Source organism: Panthera onca, chromosome A1 (genome assembly GCF_046562875.1).
Source record: "Panthera onca isolate mPanOnc1 chromosome A1, mPanOnc1 haplotype 2, whole genome shotgun sequence".
In the NCBI taxonomy this organism is placed as follows: domain Eukaryota; kingdom Metazoa; phylum Chordata; class Mammalia; order Carnivora; family Felidae; genus Panthera; species Panthera onca.
Window position 1 is genome coordinate 86,775,264 of NC_138339.1, and position 22,662 is coordinate 86,797,925.

The following is a 22,662-nucleotide window of genomic DNA, read 5'->3' on the forward strand; positions in this document are numbered from 1 at the left end:
GAGAAAGGGAAATTAAAATGCTAAGAATATTACTTGAACAATGTCTGCATAATATAATGATAGGGCATTTGTGGGGCCTGGTCCAAATTATGCAAGGACATTAGAGTAAATTTTCACACTCTTTTTTAAAACTTGGGAACACCGTGGTCGTGTGAACTAAGGCCCTGCAAGGGGAGGCAACTGATCCTGAAAATATGATCCATGGCCCTTAATTTTTGGTTAGATGACTAACAAACTTTAGATTCACAAGCTTGCAAAGCCTGTGTCATATCCCTTGGCCTCTTTGTGTTTCCTGGAGGGCCTGACTTTAGGGTATGGTCTCTGCAGGGCAGGCGTGTAGGAAGTGCTTGCCAAGTGATTTATTTTGCTAAAATATGATAATCGGCTTAGTAGGACTTGGTAGCTTAAAAAATCATAAACGGTATGGGAAAGATGTCTACATTTCTAAATCTTTCAAAAAAAGCCTTCAGAAATTTTATCTGGCACTATGAAAATAGACTCCACAGAAGATTCTTCCCCTTCCTCCTCCCACTCCCCAATTTAAATCAACTAATTAAGAAAGACTGTAACTAGAAGGGAATGATTAACTCATTAACTTAATCATTGTCATACTTGTGAATATGGACTTGTACCAGAGTTAAGAGGTTAATGAATTCAAATATATTGTCAAAACTGCCTATGGTTTTCAAAGAGGAGGATTTTATGCTCTGTAGTTTATATGCTTAGAAGTTAGGACTTGGCTGTGATAAAGTTTGACATCAAAACAGGTTACTAAAATTGTGCAGAAAACGGTGAGTAGGAAAAACAAGAATTTCTCTTTATCACCATTGCCAACGTCACTGCTACCTTCAACGCCACTGCCACAAATTCTACCATTATTTTTACGTGGATTTTTCTTTTTTCACCTGGGTAGCAGGGAATTGACCTGTTTGGGCATAAGGCTGTCCATACATAGTGATGTTTGAGCATATATCCTTACTATTAATGTTTTATAGCAATGGGTTGATGGATTAATAGCTAATGAGCCATTACCTACCCTGTTATCCATCAAATATAGCAGGCACTGAGCTAGGTACAGTGCGTGGATCTGGCGTTCAACAGAATAGACACTGCTCTTGCCCTGGCAGCCCTTACCCCTGGGGAGTTGCATTGAATATATGATACAAATAATTGTCTCATCATAAATTGTGATTAGTATTCACTAAAGCACGAGAGAAGACTAGAGATTATTGCCTCGTGATGGGACTCTATTTAGATTAGGAAGCTTCTCTACAGAAGCAGCAATTATGTTGGAACCTGCAGAATGAGGAGAAGTGACCTGGTGGAAGGTTGGGAGGAAGAGAAAACAGCACGTGCAGGAGAAGACCATACCAAGACTTTGCTGACATGGGATTTAGGATTTTATTTTAAGAGAAATAGAAAACCACTGAAAAATCTTAAGAAGGATTGACATGATCAGAATTTTATTTAAAGAAAATCACTGTGGCTATTTGTGTAAAATGTGCTGGAGGAGAGAACATAGTAGAAAAATGAGAACAGTGGTCTAGCTAAGGGAGGATGGTGTCTCAGATAAGAAGGCAGAGATGGAGAAAGGGACATTGATTCAAGATGTAATTTGAGTTGATGGTTAGATTATGAATATTGAATGGATATTGAATTGATAGGTAGAATTGATAGATCAGATGCCTGTTGAACAATGTGTAGTAGGGAAGGGTTTGCAAGAATATCTCACTTGTCAGAGATTTCCTACCCCACTAACCATCCACACAATTGTATGGTAATTCCATCCTTAGAAGAGAAACACTGTGCAGCACAGTCATATAGCACAACTCCAGGGGAACCCTCACAATGTTTCCATGTGTTTGGTGTCCCCTGGAATTGTGCATTGGAATGGCCCTGGGGCTATGGAATATTGATTGTGCTTTGTTGTCTGTAAGGATTATAAAATAGGGTGTTGTTTGCACTGAGGGCCCCCATGTATGGTTATGTTTTCCTGAGGATCTGGCTGGGGACTGGAAAATGTATCCTGTCATGGGACTGGGTCTTTCCCTAGGAAGCAGGCACTTTTTTCTAGTTGGTCTATCCCAACTAGGAGAACATTTAATAATTCACTGTTCAGAGTGTTGCTCTTGTATAATTTGTACATCTTAAAGAGTGATCTTTTTCTAATTATGTACTAGTTGTAGCCCTGTTTCCATTACTCAGATATACGTGTGCCACAAATTCACCTCTTCAAACCATACAAGATGTTGGTAGACAGGGCATTAACACAAACATTTATAAGTTGGAGATTAAATAGACATCAGAGGAAAATTATCCATAGTAGTAAGAAGAAGTCATTTGTCAAGGTAGGAGATTTGGAATCCAAAGCTTCCAGTTATCATTTTCAAATCCCAGTTACGTTCACTTGAATAAGTAAAATCTTTAAGCAAGCCACTCCTACATCATCATGGTCTGCTTTCACCTTGGAATTCTAGGTCCAGTGTCACTAGTGTTCTGTCCCATGTTCACAGCTGCAGATCACTGATATCACCTATAACAGATTCCTTCCTTGGCTAATAGGAAATAAGCCAATAGAGAGAAACTCAGTATCTGTCCTTCTCCCTCTCTTTCCCTATGTTCTCCAAGTCTAAAGGGAGAGCAAATTTAGACTTCCAAAGCTGTTTTTTTTTTTTCTACTCTTTTGATTTCTGAGTTTGATAGGCCTCTGAGTCAAAAGCTAAGGAATCTTGGTTCGATCTTTTACATTTAAATTTAAAGTAATCCAAATCTCCAACTTTAGGTCTCAAAAATCTAAAGCAGAATAGAACATCTATTTTACCCATAGTTGTGCTATCACTTTCTTCACTATTGCAGCGAATGCAACACCATCAACCCGTTTGACTAACATGGACATTAACATGACTAACATTGACTACATGACTAACATTTCAGAACATGGACATTTTATAGTTCCTTTGTTCTCCTTTCTCTTCTCACCCTCATCTGGTCCCTAAAGCCTATTTCTTGAATCTGTCTTCTTTCCTCCATATCCATCGACCAAGTAAAGCAGTTAGAATGAGTTTTCTCAAATGCATTTTTGATCACTTCATTCCTTTGCTTAAAATTCTCCAGTGACTTTTTATTATCTTCAAATAAAATTTATTGGCAAGTCAGACAAAGTCTTTAATAAACAACTGATGTCTCCCAGCTACCTGTTTGTCTGTTTTCATCCCCTGCCATTCCCATTTAAGTTACAGTGAAATGTAGATTTTGACATACACCTGGTCTTTCATAAGGCTGTGACTTTTCATATTCTTTCTTTTTCCTGGCTCCTCCCTTTATTTTCAATGTTACAAATCATTCCACAAGTCTCAGATCAAAAACTATCTCTGATAAGCACTGAAACAGCCCCTGCACCTGACTCAGGCACCCCCTTCCTAGGTGGAATTAAAGGCTTCCCTTGCATTCTGTGCTTGGCTCTACCATGTGATTTCATTGTGCTGTCTCTGTTGGTTCATTTATTGGTGTAGCTCTGGTGTATTGAAGAGTGGCTAGGAAGGTGGCCTTTTGGAGTTACACAGACCTAATCATATGTGTGACCAGGTAAGTTTGGGTTTCTAAATCTATTTTGATGGATTATTGATTTAAAAAGATAATGAAAGTAAAATGCATAACTGTACCTGGTGCACACTACGTGTATGATAAGTATTGTTTGTTGCTATTGGTATCAGTCAGAGTAGTATCTTTTATCCCTAGTTTCTAACATGATGTATATCACTTAACAGATACTTAGGACATTTTGGCTGAATATGTGATTAATGTTATTAACATACCTGATTAGATAAGATTATCTTTAGAACAATTTTTTAAATCTATGGATATTATTCATAATAACCAATATGACTAAGTCTTGGTTATATATACCACTAAAGGAGATTAATCATGTGAGCAGCTCTCTAAATGTTTCTTTTATTAAAATTTGTAATATGCTTTGACATTATTGCTTGAATATTAAGTACAAATATTTGGTCATGGAAAAGAATTTGAACCAAGCAATAAAGACAAACTGCCAACCATAGGCAGGACTGCAAGTATGCAGAGACTTGTGCTCTGATTGACAGTCAAATTTGGCGTCTAGGCTCTGAGGGTTGGGAGGGACCTTAGAGACCATGGAACCCAACTTTCGACATAACAAATGTTTCTCTTCGTGCCCTATCCCATAGGTCATTATCTAGTATCTTTCTGACCCTTTCCAGTTTCCAACACCTTTAGCTTATGAGACTTCAAATAACTCTAGGGAATGTTTTAACTTTTTTGAGCAAAATCCTATTTTCCTGTTAACTTCCATCTATTTGTCTTAATTGTTCCCTGTGAATGTATTCTGAGTATTGATTTTACTTGATGAAAAGCCAAAACAGTACTTTATATCAAAGATGGTTATTTTATAGAGTACATTAGCACATTTCTACTAGAAATCCTGGGGTTTCTAAGGTAAAAATCAAGACTTCTGTGATGAGAGAAAAATTAAATTATTCTAAAAGTTTTAATCATACTTCCTCTTTGGGAGAGACTTTTTTTTGTCTCTTTGCAAAGCAAATAATTGGGCCATTTGAGTGTGAAAAGATAGGTCTCAGGATGTGGTCTAGAAGGTGAGGACTCACTGGCTCTGCTTGAAAAATATGTTTTTTTCAAGGGCTTCCCAAGAGGGAGATGGTAATAGGCAGGGGATAGGGGAAGAAACCAGTATCTATAAAGCAAAAAAGAAGAGGGTGAAAATATAGCCTGTGGAAAAAATATTGGTGTGGTATGTTTGGCACAAGCACTTAAGGAGTAGGGGTGTCTACAATACATTTTTATTTTTTTGGTTTGCATGATGCTTCCATGTATATTACCTTCTATCTTCAGACACATTCTACTTAACCTGTAGTTAAAAATCTATGCTTCACACTCTGCCTTTTTATTCACTAGTGCCTTTCATTTTTGGTAGTCAGGGAAGAATTGATAGAAAAATGGGCTATATTTCATGATTAGGTGAACAGAAGAATAATAACAAAGCAGAGAACCTTGAGGATATTTGGGGGGTGGGTGGGCCTGAGACTAGATTTTCTTTGTTTCTTTCTTTTTTATAAATGTTTATTTATTTTGAGAGAGAGAGAGAGAGAGAGAGAGAGAGAGAGAGAGAGAGAGAGAATGAGCAGGGGAGGGGCAGAGAGAGAGGGAGACAGAGAATTCCAAGCAGACTACACACTGTCAATGCAAAGCCCAACACAGGGCTTGAACTAATGAATTGTGAGATCATGACCTGATCTGAAATCAAGAGTTGGATGCTTAACCAACTGAGCAACCCGGGCTCCCAAAGACTGTATTTTGTATTCATCATATTGTGATATAAGGCTAATTTAAAAAAAAATTAATGCAGGGGAGATTGAATATAGTTGGAAGAGTTGAAGACACTCAGACTATTAACATAGGGTATCACTTAAAAAATTGATATCTCATGGTTGGAGTGGGGTACTGTGGATGTGTCTGGTTATGTTGGGGTGTGAAGTGATGGGATTATCTGACTCTCCTTTGCTGTTAATATTTTCTGTGTTATCTGAGTAGAAGCACTGCCTATATTCTGTTAACATACCTCTTGAAAAGTGGATGGTTGTTTCCTTATTTTGGATTTCTATATATTTAAATGATACAAAAGCATATTATTTGAGATAAGATCTAAGTATTTTACTTTCTTTCTACTCATGGACTCACCTCTTACATAGTTGTAAATCATTTGCTCAAACTGTGATCTTCCTTGGTTGGTGGTTCTAACTAAAGAAGTCCTATGGTGTAGAGTGAATACACTAAACTTGGAGTTGGAAGATCCTGTCTTGCATGTTAACCCTGCCAATCACAACTAAATGAATGCTTGGAATGTCACATATTCTGAGTCTGAATTTCCTTATGTATAGAATTCAAATAAAAAACGACTTTTCTGTCTCCTTTATAGAATTGTGGTGACTGTCAAATGCCACGATATGAAAAGATCTTATAAACCAAATACCTTATATAAATAGGAAGTGATGTCATTTAAAATGTTTAATAAATACCCTCTAAAGAAATGGCATGAGGCATAAGGGATAATTAAAGCACACTAGAGATGCTTTTGAAATCTCTTCCTAAAAAAAAAATAACCAATTGGAAGAAATGGAGATAATATTTTTTTGCTTGTCAACGAAATCATTATTTTGTTTCTATAACTTTGTAACTATCTAGAGCTGAGTGAACCATCCAAATGATGAATTTTCTGTATGTTAATTCACATCTTCAATCAATGAAATTCTTCAGATAAATTGCATGTCTTTTAAAAAAGTTGGTAACTATGCGATACAATTTACTGCTTTAGCAAAGTAGCTACTCAGTGTAGCTACTTTTTTTTTTTTTTTTCCTGTGGAGGGCAAATGATCATTAGTCAAAAAATAAATAAATAAATAAAACAAGAAGAAGGAAAAGCCCTAAACTTCCAAACTCAAGCAGTATAATCTATTTTCTAGTGAGAGGCATAAATATACATTTCACAAATCATACAAAAATACAATTTTATTTTTTTGATGTTTATTTATTTTGAGAGAGAGAGAGGGCACGAGTGGTGGAGAGGCTGAGAGAGGCAGAGAGAGAGAATTCCAAGCAGGCTCTCCGCTGTCAGTGCAGAGCTTGACACAGGGCTTGATCTTACAATTGGTGAGATCATGACCTGAGCTGAAATCAAGAGCTGGATGCTTAACTAATCGAGCCACCCACGTGCCTCAAAATACAATTTTATACCATGGCCAGTTAAGGAATGAGAGACACTGAGGGAAAGAGAAAAGAAAAGAGTCTGAGGACAGAATCTTTCATTCATTGCATTTTGAATTCGTATATTTCTTTGTTCTACCGCCTAAGCTCTAACTCTTCTTTCCAAAGGTTTGGAAAAGCATCTTTCTCCTACCCAATGGCTATTGAAATCAATGACTGTTGCCTGGTACCGAATATCTCTTTCTTGGCTGCTCTACTGGTTTTCCAACCCACGTCTCTGCCTCTCCTGGATACCCACCTTGATCTGAAGGCCAGGATCATCTCAGTGCCTGTGGTGGGAATGTGGGAACTAGCACATCTTTAAATCATCTCTCTTCTGGTGATTTAAGTCCTGTTGCTTTTTCAGTGTTTGTATTTCCTTCTCACAACCAATCTTAACTGCTTAAACTAACTGCTTGGGACATACCCGACTCTTTATGAGAATCTCAGGATGAAGTGTTAGACATGATGTAGGGGCCTCAACCATACAATTAGAATTCTATTTTGGACCTTTGCACAACTGGATGAACTTATCAGTCAAGGAAGGGATGTTGGGTAGGCAATTAATAAGGAAGGTTGCCAGGGGCTTAATGAAATGAGGTTCAAGACTGGTTTCAGTTTATTGTCTGGTTCCCCCTCACCCGTCTAATTAAAGCACAGATTTGAAAGCTAAGGGGAAGAATTGAACATTATCCTGATTAATTTTCATACTGGTAAGACCTTAAGCTGATTTCTTACCTTCTCTGGGCCTTTTTGTTTAAAAAAAAATTTTTTTTTACATTTATTTATTTTTGAAAGACAGAGAGAGACATAACACAAGTAGGGGGGTGGGCACAGAGAGAGAAGGAGACATAGAATCTGAAGCAGGCTCCAGGCTCTGAGCTGTCAGTACAGAGCACGATGCAGGGCTTGAACCCACAAACTGTGAGATCATGACCCAAGCTGAAGTCAGACACTTAACCGACTGAGCCACCCAGGCTTTTTTGTTTTTTGGCATGCATAGAACAACTGCTTACATGGTGAGCCATTTTTCCCAAGAGACTGACGCTTCCAGAAAACCCAGTGGATGACTTTTCACATCTTATAACCTGGTGTGAACTTATGATGCTGCCAAATTGGAGGTCTTACCGAGCTTCAGTTGGACCAAAACACTAGTGAATGCCGAGGGCCAGCACAGTGCCTACTTAGTGACTGTTGCTGACTGCCTCACCCATGCTACTGGTGTTGAAGTTAATTCCATTTGGAAACAAGTCAGATTTTGGGGGATGCTAGAATTTTATAGTGTGTGCTTATGTTTATATAATCAGCACATTTTTTAATTAAGTGAGAATTAGTTTGTTTTACTAAGTATAGTTAAAAACCTTTAAAAACCAAACTAGACTGTAAAATATAACTTACACAATTATGCATAATAGCAATATATTATATAGTGCTTACTATGTGTAAACATGATTTTCATTGCTTAGCCTGTATTAGTTCATTTAATCCTCACAACTCTGTGAAATTAAGTTTTTCTTTTTTTTTTTTTTTTTTTTCAACGTTTTTTATTTATTTTTGGGACAGAGAGAGACAGAGCATGAACGGGGGAGGGGCAGAGAGAGAGGGAGACACAGAATCGGAAACAGGCTCCAGGCTCCGAGCCATCAGCCCAGAGCCTGACGCGGGGCTCGAACTCACGGACCGCGAGATCGTGACCTGGCTGAAGTCGGACGCTTAACCGACTGCGCCACCCAGGCGCCCCTAAGTTTTTCTATTAACCTCAATTTACCTGTCAGGATATTAAGGCCAAAGATGTTAAGTGATTTGCATAAATTACATAAAACCTAATGGTTATACAAAACATCCCACCTTTTTTCTTGCATGACAAAAACATTCAACAGAATTCTATATGGACTCATGTTTACAGGGATTTGTGTAGGAAAAGGCAAAAAATCAGGAAATGGGTACCTGATTTAGAGATTTATTGAATTAAGATCTAGTGGCCAGGAGGGAAGATTTGAAGACTCACATGGCAGTGTAGATGGTAGTATACAAAGTGTAAGAGTGCTGGGAAATTCAATATACAAGGAATATGTGTCTTGAAATTTTGTGGAGATAATCTATAGATGAAGTAGTGAGTAAAGATGGACAATGAAATAATTTGAGGAAAAGCAAGAAAGGTTAATTCAGGGAACTTGTGTGGACAAAGTATAGTCCTGATGCGGATTCATGGCTGAGTTGTTCAAAGAAGGCTGTTTTGATATTCAATAGAAGAATTGGTTGATACTCTGAATGAGAAGATTGGGCTGCACTAATGACCAAAGAGATCCTATCTTTCAGTTGGGTGGGAAAAGGGACAAACTGCTGAGAAATTCACCCAAGCTGTGAGACACATGGGTGGCAGTGAATAACTGTATGCATTAAGAATGGCTATAAACATTGTATATTTGAGTCATATCTCAATCCAAAGGAATTGTCTAAAAATGGGGTAATGATCAGTTGGATGCAAAGATAATACCTTCTTTTAAAATGCCAACATTTAAAAATGCCTCCAAGAATTTGATGGGCCATGGTGGACACATTTTTCCTTTAGAGCTTAGTCCTCTTTGAACCAAAGTTCTCTTTTTACAATATTTATTTGGCAATATCACCTATGCTTTCCTGAAATGAAATCCATGGATAATATAAGATCAATAACACTACACTATCAGAGGAATTCCAGATTCCTATATAGAATTCTGAAATTCCAGATTTCTATATAGAGGAAAATAAATGAAAATATTAATATTAAATTAGTATATATTTCCATATGTAAATGTTTTGGCAAAGTGACCCTGAAAGACTTAATGAAGCAGGCAGGTGTATGCTCCTATTTGAGGAATTGCTGTGGATTTAATTATATAAATACAAACTGACACAGTTGTGTTATACTAGCAGTCCGGATACCATGAGTAGTATTGCTCTCAGTGATGTGATTTTCTAGAATGATGAACAACTGTAAGTATGCTTTCAAACAAAATAAAATAGAGTCTTCTCTCTCTTTCCATTGTAGCTACATTCCTTGAATATTATGGACCTAAAGACTGTACAAAGCATACTTTGTGTTTATATGTAAAAGGAATTTAAGTGGGAAACTCGGGTTTTTCACCTAATTAAATATTTGGCATGATATTCTCAAGTCAAAAGAGATGCTGACTAATTTCTTGTGGTGCAAGATGTCTGGCATTCCTGGGCCCCATCCACTAAATGCTATTAGCACCCTCCATCACTATGGCAATAAAATACTGAAATGCCTGATTCAATCTTGGGCACCCATAGTTTTTAGTCTGCAAAAGCATAAGAAATCAGTAGTGTCTCAAGATGATCAGAAGATCATTTTTGCTTTGTTGGCACCTGCCTAGGCCATGTGAAAGCAAAACAGTAAAACACCCGCAAACTGAATGGTTTAGAGCAACAACGCTATGTTATTTCTCACAATTTAGTTGATTGGTTGGGCAGTTAATTCCTATGAATGCCAGTTGAGCCTCTCTAGTTATGAAGATAGTCCAAAATACCCCCATCCGTTTTTAAATTTTCATCTGGAAAACTTATACTCAGTCTCCAAATCTCAGTTAGATATCACTTTATCTGGGAGACATTTTCTGATTCTGTATACTAGACTGAATTCCCCTTGTAGTACTCCCATAACATTCATTTCCTAACACTCATCACATTTTTAATTGCTTGGGTATTTTCACTGTCACACTATGAATTCTGTGAAGGTGAATCTTATATTTTGTTCATCATCGTATCTTGGTTATCTTGTCCCAGAGAGTTAAAGGAAACATATTTTTGCATTATATTGTATTAAGTTGATTGAAAATCAATTGCCAAAAAAATGTGGCCTAATAGTTTTAGAAAGGGTTGGTGGATTATTTAAAATGTCATTGTATCCACTTAATTAACAAAATTTCCCTTGAAGATGAAAGAAAATGACATTTTTGATAAATAGAAAAATATTTGTACAATTAATGTATATTCACCCTTCAACGAAGCATCGTATCATTACGTTCTCCACTATTCTGCTAGTGGGTGCTTAGACTCTTCTTTGGACATGCATCCTTATCCATCTGGATTTCTAATCACTTCCTATCCCATATTTCTTGGGTATACACTCTGAATCTTGAACTTGGTTTGAATTTGTAGTTATTTGTATGAAAACCCTGGATATCTTTTTTCCGCAAGAGATTTGTCTATGTTTTTGAGTCACGCTTAGGTCTCAGTACAGCGTATTCATCCATTATGCTTGATGGTTGGCTATACTCTCTCCTCATTCACAGGCGACACCTGATCGGCACAAATGTGAGTCTCAGACCTGCTATGTATCTAAGCCCATGTTTTGTCCCGATCCTGGGAAGGAATTGAGGCACCCACAAAATTGATGGAGGAATGAATCTAGAACATGATTCTTTGTAGTTCCACTTTCCCTCTGTGTGATCTCCAGGCAAATTATATTGGTTTATTCACTTAAAAGTCCCTTAAAATACATTCTTATCACCAATCTGTGAGTCCTGTCATGGTTCTAGGATTACAACTTGGGGAAAAAAAATCTGACTTTAGTTAATATAAAGTCCACTTCTCAATTTTCTAGGATTTAGATCACAGAGGCTTTATTGAGCTATCATGTTAGCTGAACCAGTGCAATCTACTTTAACAACAATTTAAGTTCTCCCTGTGAAAAGCGGGCCCTGGTGTAGATCATTTCTAGAGTCCTTAGCAAATGCAGTATCAGAAATTCTGGAATTCCTCTCAATTGCTTCTTTGTGTATACCCCATTGAAAACTCTCTGGCTTACTGGTTTCTCTCTGTCTCTACTTGGTGCAGTATTAATTCTTAGGTAAGAAACTGGAACCTGGGAGAGTAAGGTGGGATGTGAATAGGTAATTTTTTTTATTTGCATGCTGCCTTACACATATGCTTAATCAGCCTTGTAGTTTGAATAAGTAGTAGAAGCAATGCATGTATTTGAGCTATTTTGAGACACTGAAAACATTGTGTCTCTTTCAAAATTGGCCATGTCTTTCTTGATTTTCTTCCCACTCTGAACATAAAACAGGTGCACCAGCAATAGTTGGCACAAAGTGAAAAAGTTTTTGCACTGAAGACTGATCATTTCTTATAGTTCACTTTATCTTAGTCATCACTGTTGATTCAGAGATATTAAGTATGGTAATAATTTGAAGCCAAATTACTCAAGATTTGGCCAGCGCTAACCAGGGTTTGCTTTTACTGTGGGAGGAACTTGCAAAAGGCAATATTGATTATGTCTGGGATATGCCAATTATAATTTGACATTCTGATTTCTGCTTTTTGTTTAACTTAGAAGCAGATTCTGCTTTGCTCTATTTGTGAAAGACAACTGGATGAGGGAAGATCACTGCTTGCAATAAGACTAGCAATTTCTCTGAAATCAGAGGCAGAGAAAACAATATCTACTTTTTGCTTTTTCTGACTCAAAATGTGTGAAGATGAGGAATATCACTGAACATTAAGTAAAAGGAGAAAGATGAAAACAGGAATAAAGCCACACGTGATAGTTGAGATGAAAATGAAAACAAAATATAATTAAGTACTTGGAAGATTTAAGTATGATATGTAGAGTAATGAAAACAATGAAAAAATTATGTTGCCATGAAACAATAGTTGGGAACTGAAAGGATGCAGGGTGAGTTGATACATAGAAAATGGATATTACAGAGAAATAAGTTGCCACTTTGTGATCAATACACTCTATAACCCAAAACAGAGATACTATTCTGTCTGAGGTAATTGCACCTTAACAGGTGTAACAGGAGGCCCTGTTAAAATGAGGCCCTTCTCTCAGTTTTGGCTGAGTCGTGAAGATGTTGGAGGCTACATTCAAGAATGAATTATGAGGGAGACCCCTTACCTGAGAATCAGAGAGATGACTATGAAGGTTATGTTGAGGACCAAGAAAGAGGGGAGAGAGCAGGATTTTGTGAGGGGAGCTTTTGGAGAGAACTCTGAGTTCTGTGGAGGTTCCCCCAGCCTCTACACAGGACTGTTTGGAGTCTTGTGAGTGAAGTTCAGCTCAGGGAACTACTTGTGTGTTTTTTAAAGTTAGGAACAGAGAGGACTGAAGTCTGATTCATGCCTGAGTAAGCTGAAGCAGCCTTTAAGGAAAAAGGAACATGTCAGGAAAGTTTCTGTATATGCCTGTTAAGGGGCCAAAGGTGTATGAATTGTAGCCATGAGGAAAATTCAGTAAAAACATTAGCCTGAAGTCAATTAACCATGGGACTCTGCAAAAGAAGATGATGCATTAGGGTGAGGAGGTCCCAGAGTCAGTGGCTAAGGGGTATGCCACTCAGGTCAGAAGCCACAAGAGGTTTAGAAGCAACCAGTCATAGGTGAGGCACTGCCTTGTTCAAGGGAATCACATTTGCAGGTGCTCAGCATGACAGTCTCCAAACAATCTCTAAAAACACCTATGAGAGAATGATTCTGTGAGGTCTGAAGAACATGGTACCTCTCCATGGCAGTAAAGTTGCTAAGAACCTTTCTATGTCTTTTTCCTCTCCCACCTCTCACCACGTATTTGAACCTTTAAGAACAAGACCAAGCAGCTATTGATTATGGGAGAAAGATAAGAAAAGTGAGGGAAAGAGGGAAGAAATGGACCACATCTAATTCCTGAAGGCGGGTGGCCCATCTGCTGCCAGCCTTAGCTGGAGAGTAGTGAAAGAGTCTTAGCTGTGAATGAAGTTTGCAGCGTTCATTAATAGATTGGATTAAATACTGTAATGTCTGAGAGAAGGGTTAAATTGACCATAGGAGTTTCTATTACCAAGAAGAGACTAGAAAATCATGGGGCCTGCTTGACTTTTAATTCAATGACAGGCATGAATTTCCTGCTCTGATCACATTTAAAAGTACAAAGGAAGACAGAAATCATAGAGATAACTTTTGATTGTGTGCCATGAGCACTTTTCAAAGTACTAGCTCTGGAGGAAAAAGCCTAAGCCCTTTCTTGAAGGAGAGGTTCCTTTTAGTTAAAAGGTCATGAGCTTTAGAATTTGTTTTAAAATCTCTGATCTCTCATCTTAGCTATAACCTCAAATAATTTACATAACTTCTCTGAACCTCATCTATAAAATGAAACTAATAATTTGTGTGGATCCAGATTTATGCCCAGGAAATATTATTTTTCTCTACCTTTTCATTCCCTTTTCAAGATAAAATTTGAATCAATTATTTTAAAAACTAAACTTCATGAAACATGGGTGTAGACATTGTGGGGTACCCAAAAAGACTCCCACAGGTCTTGGTTACTGTTTATAGATATGTAATTCTCTCTAGAAAACAGATTGTAAATTCCTTGAATGCGAGGAACAGCAGCTATGATGAACATCCTCAAATATGACAGTCAGTGGAGACAGAATTACAGAGGAAAGATCACCAACATGGGTTATTAGAGATAGCTATGATGTGAAGTGGTCAAGTTCAGCTGTATGGATAAAATCAGACCAACTGGATTTGATAGGATGATGGCATTACATTCAAGCACGCAGGATAGAATCTACGATTATTTCCAAATAGAAAAAGATAACTTGAGCAAAAGTGGAAATGGGCAAAGTATAATGAGGGAACAATGAGCTGACATTTGTGATGGAACAGAAGACTGGCTTAGGTTTTGGGATCCCTTTGTAGGAGACAGAAGTAAGCCAGTTGATTAAAGATTCTTATGTATCTTACCCTTTTGCTTGGTACACATATATGTGCTATTTATCCTAAGGTGAAGACCCTGAAAGTTTTGGGTGGGAAAAAAAACATCACTTGAGAAAAATTAATCAACTTTGGCTTATAGGGATGGATTAACTGGAGAAGAGACTAGAAACCATGAAACCATTTACAGATTTTTGCCAGAGCTAACTCATAGGGATCCTGAACTCAGAAAGTAAAGCTGTGAGGATAGAAAAGGATGAAATATAATGAGAGAAGCATTGACAGGCTTCAGAAAATATTTGCATTTTCAAACATGATACAAGGAAAAGTCTCTGAACCAGCTCCATTCAGCTGAATTTTCTGTGATTTTTGAAATTTTCTCTACACTGTGCAATGTGGTAGCCATTAGCCACATGGGGCTATTGATCTCTTGAAATATGGCTAGTGAGAAATTGAACTTAAAATTTTATTTGATGTTAATTATTTTAAATTTAAATTTAAATAGCCCCATGTAGTAATGGTTACTATATAAGTGCAGCATCTCTTTCACAACAAATTGCAACATCCACACCTGAGTTGATAAAAGGATATTTTGAGTATTTCATTGTCAGCATTGCCTCCTACCCAGTGACTTGAACTTGGCACTATTGCTGTCTTTGGCAATTTGTGCAATGATTTGAATATTTTATTATATTTTTTTCTGACTGCATTATGGAAACAGAAAAATGAAAATGCTATTACTAGTCTTAATAAATGTGTCTCATCAATTAAGTACAATTAAGTCATGGGTGGAAATTATTAGGCATCCTGAAAGTGGTAAAACTTCTGTGTCAACCTAACCTGGGGAGAAATAAAGATAAAATCATATACAAAAATGATAGAAATATATTGCCAAGCATAATTCAGGATTTCTATAATTTTGTTATTATTGTTCTCATTATTTAGCAAAACTCTTGTAGATGCAGTGACATGGAACATTATCATTTACTTTTCTCACATTCCATTTCTGGTTACAATTTTGACAGTGTATTTTATATGAATGCAGGCACATCTTTTCTATATTGCTTTTCGCAATATTGTAAGCTATTACTATCCTTATTTGTAATGAAGAAAATGAGACTAACTTTTCTACAGTTAGACATCTAGTAAATGACAAATTTTGAACTGATCTACCTGATTCCCAAATTTCCATTAAAAAAAAAAAATACTTGTTTTAAGTAGGCTCCCTGCCTGGTGTGGGGCTTAGACTCACAACCCTGAGATCAGGAGTCACACGTTCTACTTACTGAGCCATCAGGAGCTCCCAAATCACCATTTTTGTAAGTAGATGAAAATGTGACAGAAAGTCCTCAAACTAAGTATATGCAGTAATCCATGTTTAACATTTTTAATTTGGGTTGTTCAGATCAGGCTTATTCTCTCAGCATTAAAGCTAGACTTGAGGCGCCTGGGTGGCTCAGTGGTTTAAGCATCTGACTTCGGCTCAAGTCATGATCTCACAGTTTGTGAGTTTGAGCCCTGTGTCAGGCTCTGTGCTGATAGCTCAGAGCCAGAAGCCTATTTCAGATTCTCTGTCTCCCTCTCTCTTCGCCTCTCCCCTGCTCGCACTCTATTTCTCTCTCTCTCTCTCTCTCTCTCTCAAAAATAAATAAACATTAAAAAAATTTTTTTAAATCTAGACTGAATCACATATTTGAATCATTAGAGATTTGATGATTGATTACATACATACAATGTATTATTATGTTAATAAATAATACTTAGTGTTTATTAATGAGGTAAAAATTAATTTCTTAAGACAACATATATATTTTCTTATATAATAAGGAAGTATTATCTGTGAGAAATTCTACACTGGACTGTAACAATCACCATTCTGATTTTTTTTTTTCTGAGACTAAAGCATTCTTACTCTTTAAGTTCATGCAAGGAAGTACAAGAAGGATTGGTCCTTTGTTCTATTCCCAGTTGTCAGCAAGGAACCACAAAAGTGGTTGTACCTTGCTCAACAAACAGCAGTCTTGTTCTGAGATCCATGCCTCTGAAAGCCCGCCAATCACTAAAAACAGTAAAGGTCAGCTAGTACCTATATATTCCCATTTTTAAAATTCGGCCAATCCCAGAACTCTGTGCTTCCCCCAAACCCAATACAAGATCAGGTTTTTGCTTTGTTTAATAGACTGATTTTTGCCTGTGTCTTAGCCTGCAACAAACACATCTCTGTTTCAGATATAGTTGGGAGGTGGTTTCCTCCCTCAATATTTCTTTCCTATTTTACTAGGTGAGTGATGCTCTCCTAGTATCTATGACTAGATGTGTTTGGCAGGGGACAAATGACAAAAGAAACATATTTCTTTCCTGAGTTCTCATCCCCCTCCCAAGAAGACTCAAAGAATATGCTAAAAGATGGATATAGTGACCAGTTACAGTTAGACCTCATAAACTAATAAATGTTAAATGTCCTTCTTTCTCTATCTCCTTTTTTTCTTAGGGTTCCTCTAGTACCTACTGAGAATGGGCTGAACTTACATAAGATCCAAGGGAATGGGACTTCTTTACTGACTTCAAAAAAGAAATTGTTGAAAATATTTTCTTTTATTACATAAAACACAAAATTTATATAAAGAAACATCTGGTTATTGATTTAATGCTAAATTTCATAGGGTCTTATACTTGATCTCTATTGTAATTTATGTTACAGAATATCTTTCTGCCCCTTGTAATTCCTAATGAGAGATTCTGGAATGTCATTCCTGTACTTTCTTCTGCAAGAATAGCATTGCCCCTCCTAGATGGGGAGTATCACCGTCATTAATTGTAGTCCATAAATGATTACATGGGCCTTGTGGTTTTTCCCTCAGGGCTACAAGATTCCTGGATCTTCAGAGCTAGGACTTGAAATCTGACAACATTTGGCACATATATGATACCACATTACTATGTCCAAATGAACGAGATTGCTAATGTGCTTCCTGTGAGGGATTAGAAATGGGGCAAGTCACATTAAATAAAGAGTATAAATCTTGATTGGGGAGTTTCTCCGTCAAGCCGTGTCTTCCCATGGCATATAATCTTAATATATTTTAGCATTCGTGAGTTGATAAAGATTACTTCTATGGGATCAAGCTTTTAGAACATATACAACAGGGAATTAGGTAAAATAAACTGGAAACTAATATGCAGTGGTGTGGTGAAATCCCTGTGTATTGGCTCAGCAGAGCTGATTGTTATATTTTCAGGAATTTTCTAGTTGGTTGACATCACATTGGTAAGCTTGAGCTCTGCCATGATGGAAGTCTTTACACCAGTGGAACTAACAAATACTGTAAATCAAGGTTTTCTCTCATTCCCACCCCCACCCCTTGTGCCCTTTGTTTATAGTTATCTTTGTCTGAAGATTGATTTTGACACGAGTTTATCTTTATGAGCCACATGGGCTCCATCATGAAAATACAGTGTTCTTATTTCTTTGTGGAAAAGGGATAACAGTAGACAGAGTTGTTTTCTGACTAAATTGAAGTGGAATTATTTACAAATTCTAAAATGCAGTTTAAAGGATTAAGTTCTGACCCAGTCTGCTCCTCCTTTCCTTTTTGTGGTGACAGAGAAACTATAGGCTCATTGGTATCAGGCATAGGTCTATTTTCATAGTGGCTACACTATTTTACATTCCCACTGACAGTATACAAGGGCTCCAATTTCTCTACAACCTCATCAACACTTGTTCACTTGCTACCTTTTATTAGTGTGTCTGTGATAACAGCCATCTTACAAGTGTAGTGTTATTTTATTGTGGGTTTTTAAAAAATTTATTTATTTTGGTGGGGGAGGGGCAGAGAAAGAGGAAGAGAAGAATCCCAAGCAGGCTCCATGCTGTCAGTACAGAGCCCAAGATGGGGCTTGATCTCAGCAACTATGAGATCATGACCTGAGCTAAGATCATGATGCTTAAAGTCTGGACGCTTAACTGACTGAGCTCCCCAGGTGCCCTTTACTGTGGTTTTTATTTGCATTTCCCTGATGATTACTGATGTTGAGCACCTTTTCATATACCTGTTGGCCATTTATATGTCTTCTTTTGAAAATGTATATTCATGTCTTTTGCCCATTTCTCATCAGGTTACTTTTTATTACCTATTTATGATTATTATTATTAATAATACTTATTATTATTATTATATTTTTGCTATTGAGTTGAGGTTTTGCTATTATTTTGGATATTTTGGATATTTACCCTTTATGAGATAAATGGTTTGTAAATATTTTCTTCCGTTTTATATATTGCCTTTTTCCCGTTGTTGATTGTTTCTTTTACTGTGCCTAAGACTTTTAGTTTAATGTTGTTCCCCTCAAATTAAAAATAGAACTACCATATGAGTTGGGAATTCCACTTATGGGTATATATTCAAGATAACTGAAATCTCAAAGAGATATCTGCACTTCCAAGTCCTTTGTGGCATTATTCACAATAGCCCAAATAAGGAAATAATACAAATATCCATTAAAGAGTTAATAGATAAAGAAAATGTGACATATATGTACAATAGGATAATGTTCAGCCTTTTATAGAAAGGAGGAAATTCTACCATTTGTGATCACATGGATAGATCTGGGAGACATTATGCTGAGTGAGGTAAGTCAGTCAAAGAATGACAAATATTGCATGATTCCACTTATAGGAGGAATTTAAAATGGCCAAACTCATAGATGCAGAGAGTAGAGTGGTGATTTCCAGGGAAGGGGGAAATTGAGAATTCTTGTTTTTTAATAATTTGCTGTCATCCTAGCTAACATAAGTGCATACAATGTAGTCTTGGATTCGGAAGCAGATTACCGTGATTCATCACTTATATACAATACCCAGGGCTCATCCCAACAATTGCCCTCCTCAATGCTCATCTCCCATTTTCCCTGCCCCCTCTAAACCTCCTCCTCCATAAATCCTCAGTTTGCTCTCTGTATTTAAGAATCTTTTTTTTAATATGAAATTTATTGTCAGATTGGTTTCCATACAACACCCAGTGCTCATCCCAAAAGGTGCCCTCCTCAATACCCATCACCCACCCTCTCCTCCCTCCCACTCCAAAACAACCCTCAGTTTGTTCTCAGTTTTTAAGAGTCTCTTGTGTCTGGCTCTCTCCCTCTCTAACGTCTTTTTTTTTTCTTCCCCTCCCCAGAGACTTCAGTTAAGTTTCTTAGGATCCACATAAGAGTGAAAACATATGATATATGTGTTTCTCTGTATGACTTATTTCACTTAACATAACACTCTCCAGTTTCATCCACGTTGCTACGAAAGGCCATATTTCATTCTTTCTCATTGCCATGTAGTATTCCATTGTATATATAAACCACAATTTCTTTATCCATTCGTCAGTTGATGGACATTTAGGCTCTTTCCATAATTTGGCTATTGTTGAGAGTGGTTCTATAAACATTGGGATACAAGTGCCCCTATGCATCAGCACTCCTCTATCCCTTGGGTAAATTCCTAGCAGTGCTATTGGTGGGTCTATTTTTAATTTTTTCAGGAACCTCCACACTGTTTTCCAGAGTGGCTGCAACAGTTTGCATTCCCACCAACAGTGCAAGAGGGTTCCCGTTTGTCCACATTCTCGCCAGCATCTATAGTCTCCTGATTTGTTCATTTTGGCCACTCTGACTGGCGTGAGGTGATATCTGAGTGTGGTTTTGATTTGTATTTCCCTGATGAGGAGTGACGTTGAGCATCTTTTCATGTGCCTGTTGGCCATCTGGATGTCTTCTTTAGAGAAGTGTCTATTCATGTTTTCTGCCCATGTCTTCACTGGATTATTTGTTTTTCGAGTGTGGAGTTTGGTGAGCTCTGTATAGATTTTGGATACTAGCCCTTTGTCTGATATGTCATTTGCAAATATCTTTTCCCATTCCGTTGGTTGTCTTTTAGTTTTGCGGATTGTTTCCTTTGCTGTGCAGAAGCTTTTTATCTTCAAGAGGTCCCAATAGTTCATTTTTGCTTTTAATTCCCTTGCCGTTGGGGATGTGTCAAGTAAGAAATTGCTGTGGCTGAGGTCAGAGAGGTTTCTTCCTGCTTTCTCCTCTAGGATTTTGATGGTTTCCTGTCTCACATTCAAGTCCTTTATCCATTTTGAGTTTATGTGAATGGTGTAAGAAAGTGGTCTAGTTTCATTCTTCTGCATGTTGCTGTCCGGTTCTCCCGGCACCATTTGTTAAAGAGACTGTCTTTTTTCCATTGGATATTCTTTCCTGCTTTGTCAAAGATTAGTTGGCCATAGTTTTATGGGTCTAGTTCTGGGGTTTCTATTCCATTCCATTGGTCTATATGTCTGTTTTTGTGCCATCTGTATTTAAGAATCTTTTATGGTTTGCCTCCCTCTCTGTTTGTAACCCATTTTTCCTTCCCTTCCCCTATGATCTTCTGTTAATTTTCTCAAATTCCACATATGAGTGGAGACATATGATATCTGTCTTTTTTCTGACTGGATTATTTCATTTAATATAATACCCTCCAGTTCCATCCACATTGTTGCAAATAGCAAGATTTCATTCTTTTTCATCGCGGAGTAGTTTTCCATCGTATGTGTGCGTGTATATATATATAACACACATCTTCTTGTTCAAGGGATATAAAGTTACAGTTACACAAGAGGAATGTGTTCTGGAGATCTGCTGTTCAACATAGTGCCTATAGTTAAACATATGGTATTGTGTGCTTAAAAATTTGTTAAGAAAATAGATCTCATTTTAAGTGGATTCACCACAAAACAAACAACCCTCCCCCCCCCCAAACAACAACAACAACAACAACAACAACAACAATGGGACACAAGATACTTTTGGAAGTGCTGGATAGGTTTATTACCTTGATTGTGGTGATGGCATTGTTGTATACTGTGTCCAAACTCATCAAATTGTATACATCAAATATATGGTTTTTACATCAATTATACCTCAATAAAGCTGTGGAAAAAAAGAAGTGAAAGTCTAATGGCTACATCTTTAATTCATTGTTTCCCACTTATCTTAGATCTTGGTGACTGTTAAAAAAATGAGAAATTCTTGGGTATTTGGGAAAACAAAGGAGTTCATTACCTCAAATAATTGCAAAAAAAAAAAAGTAACACATTTTCAGCAGAGATGACATCCTCTTTTTGTAGATTATTTTCTAGGAAGGGTTTCTAAGGCTGTACCAGCATCATCATAATAAATAAGTATGGAATGCTTGTCTCCTTTGTGTTCTGCGTGATCTTTGGCAATTTTGAAGCCAGATTCAGTTCAGATAGAACAACAGTGAATGAGAGAAATCATTCCGTGGTACTCTGTGGAAGAGGGTTTATGGGATTGTGGTGAGGCTGGAGGGCATAGGAATTGGCTGCACTTTGGAAGATTCATCCTTACTGGAATCTGATTAGTTGGTGATTAGTGTTAAACAAAATTAAAAGATGATTTGAGTGAACAGGGTGAGACTTTTAAGGCTCTTTTTATTTTCCTTTTTGCTTTATTGCTGTATCTGAGAAATTATTTGGAGTTACATCTCATTTCCTATTTTATTTTTTATTGTTAATATAATATATTGATTCCCAACTCTGTCTGCACATTAGAATCACCTATGGAGTTAAAAAAGAAATCTTTACCCCTGGCCCCTATCCCAGAACAATGAAATTTGAGAGCAATTGAGAATCACTGCTCAGGAATGTAAACTTTTAATGGATTCAAGATAATTTTAATTTAATTTTGTTTTCTTTAAGGAGTTAATTTTTAAATTGGTTGTTTTTCTGGCTATCACGTTTTCATATGGTTTTCTTAACTTTCTTTTTTTGTATATATGAAATATTTTTGATCAGATGACACCTACTGGATAGGCTGCTGTTATGTCCAGGACATCAGTCCTACACGCTGTTAATTTGATAAGCAGTTGTGTGTGCTTTGTTTTCTTTTATATAAAAAAGAACCTATTGAGACATCAGCACATCTGGGGGGAAAACATTGCTTTTAATACTTAGGTTGTTATTATTCACTTTGAATAAAAAGCTATCAAACTTGACATGTATCTTTAAAAAATAGAAATGAATCCTTATGGACAACGATGAGTCTGATTTTGAGAAGAAAGCCAACTAGGCAGAAAGCCTTAAGGAGTTTTCCTTGTTGCTATTTTATCGTAGG

The 22,662-nt window shown here is 37.0% G+C and overlaps 1 long non-coding RNA gene across 1 annotated transcript in view; it reads left to right on the forward strand.

Moving 5' to 3' along the window:
- LOC132681185 (uncharacterized) overlaps nucleotides 1–22,662 on the forward strand; it is a 183,222-nt gene that overhangs the window by 85,991 nt on the left and 74,569 nt on the right. The gene's annotated exons all lie outside the window — the stretch shown is intronic.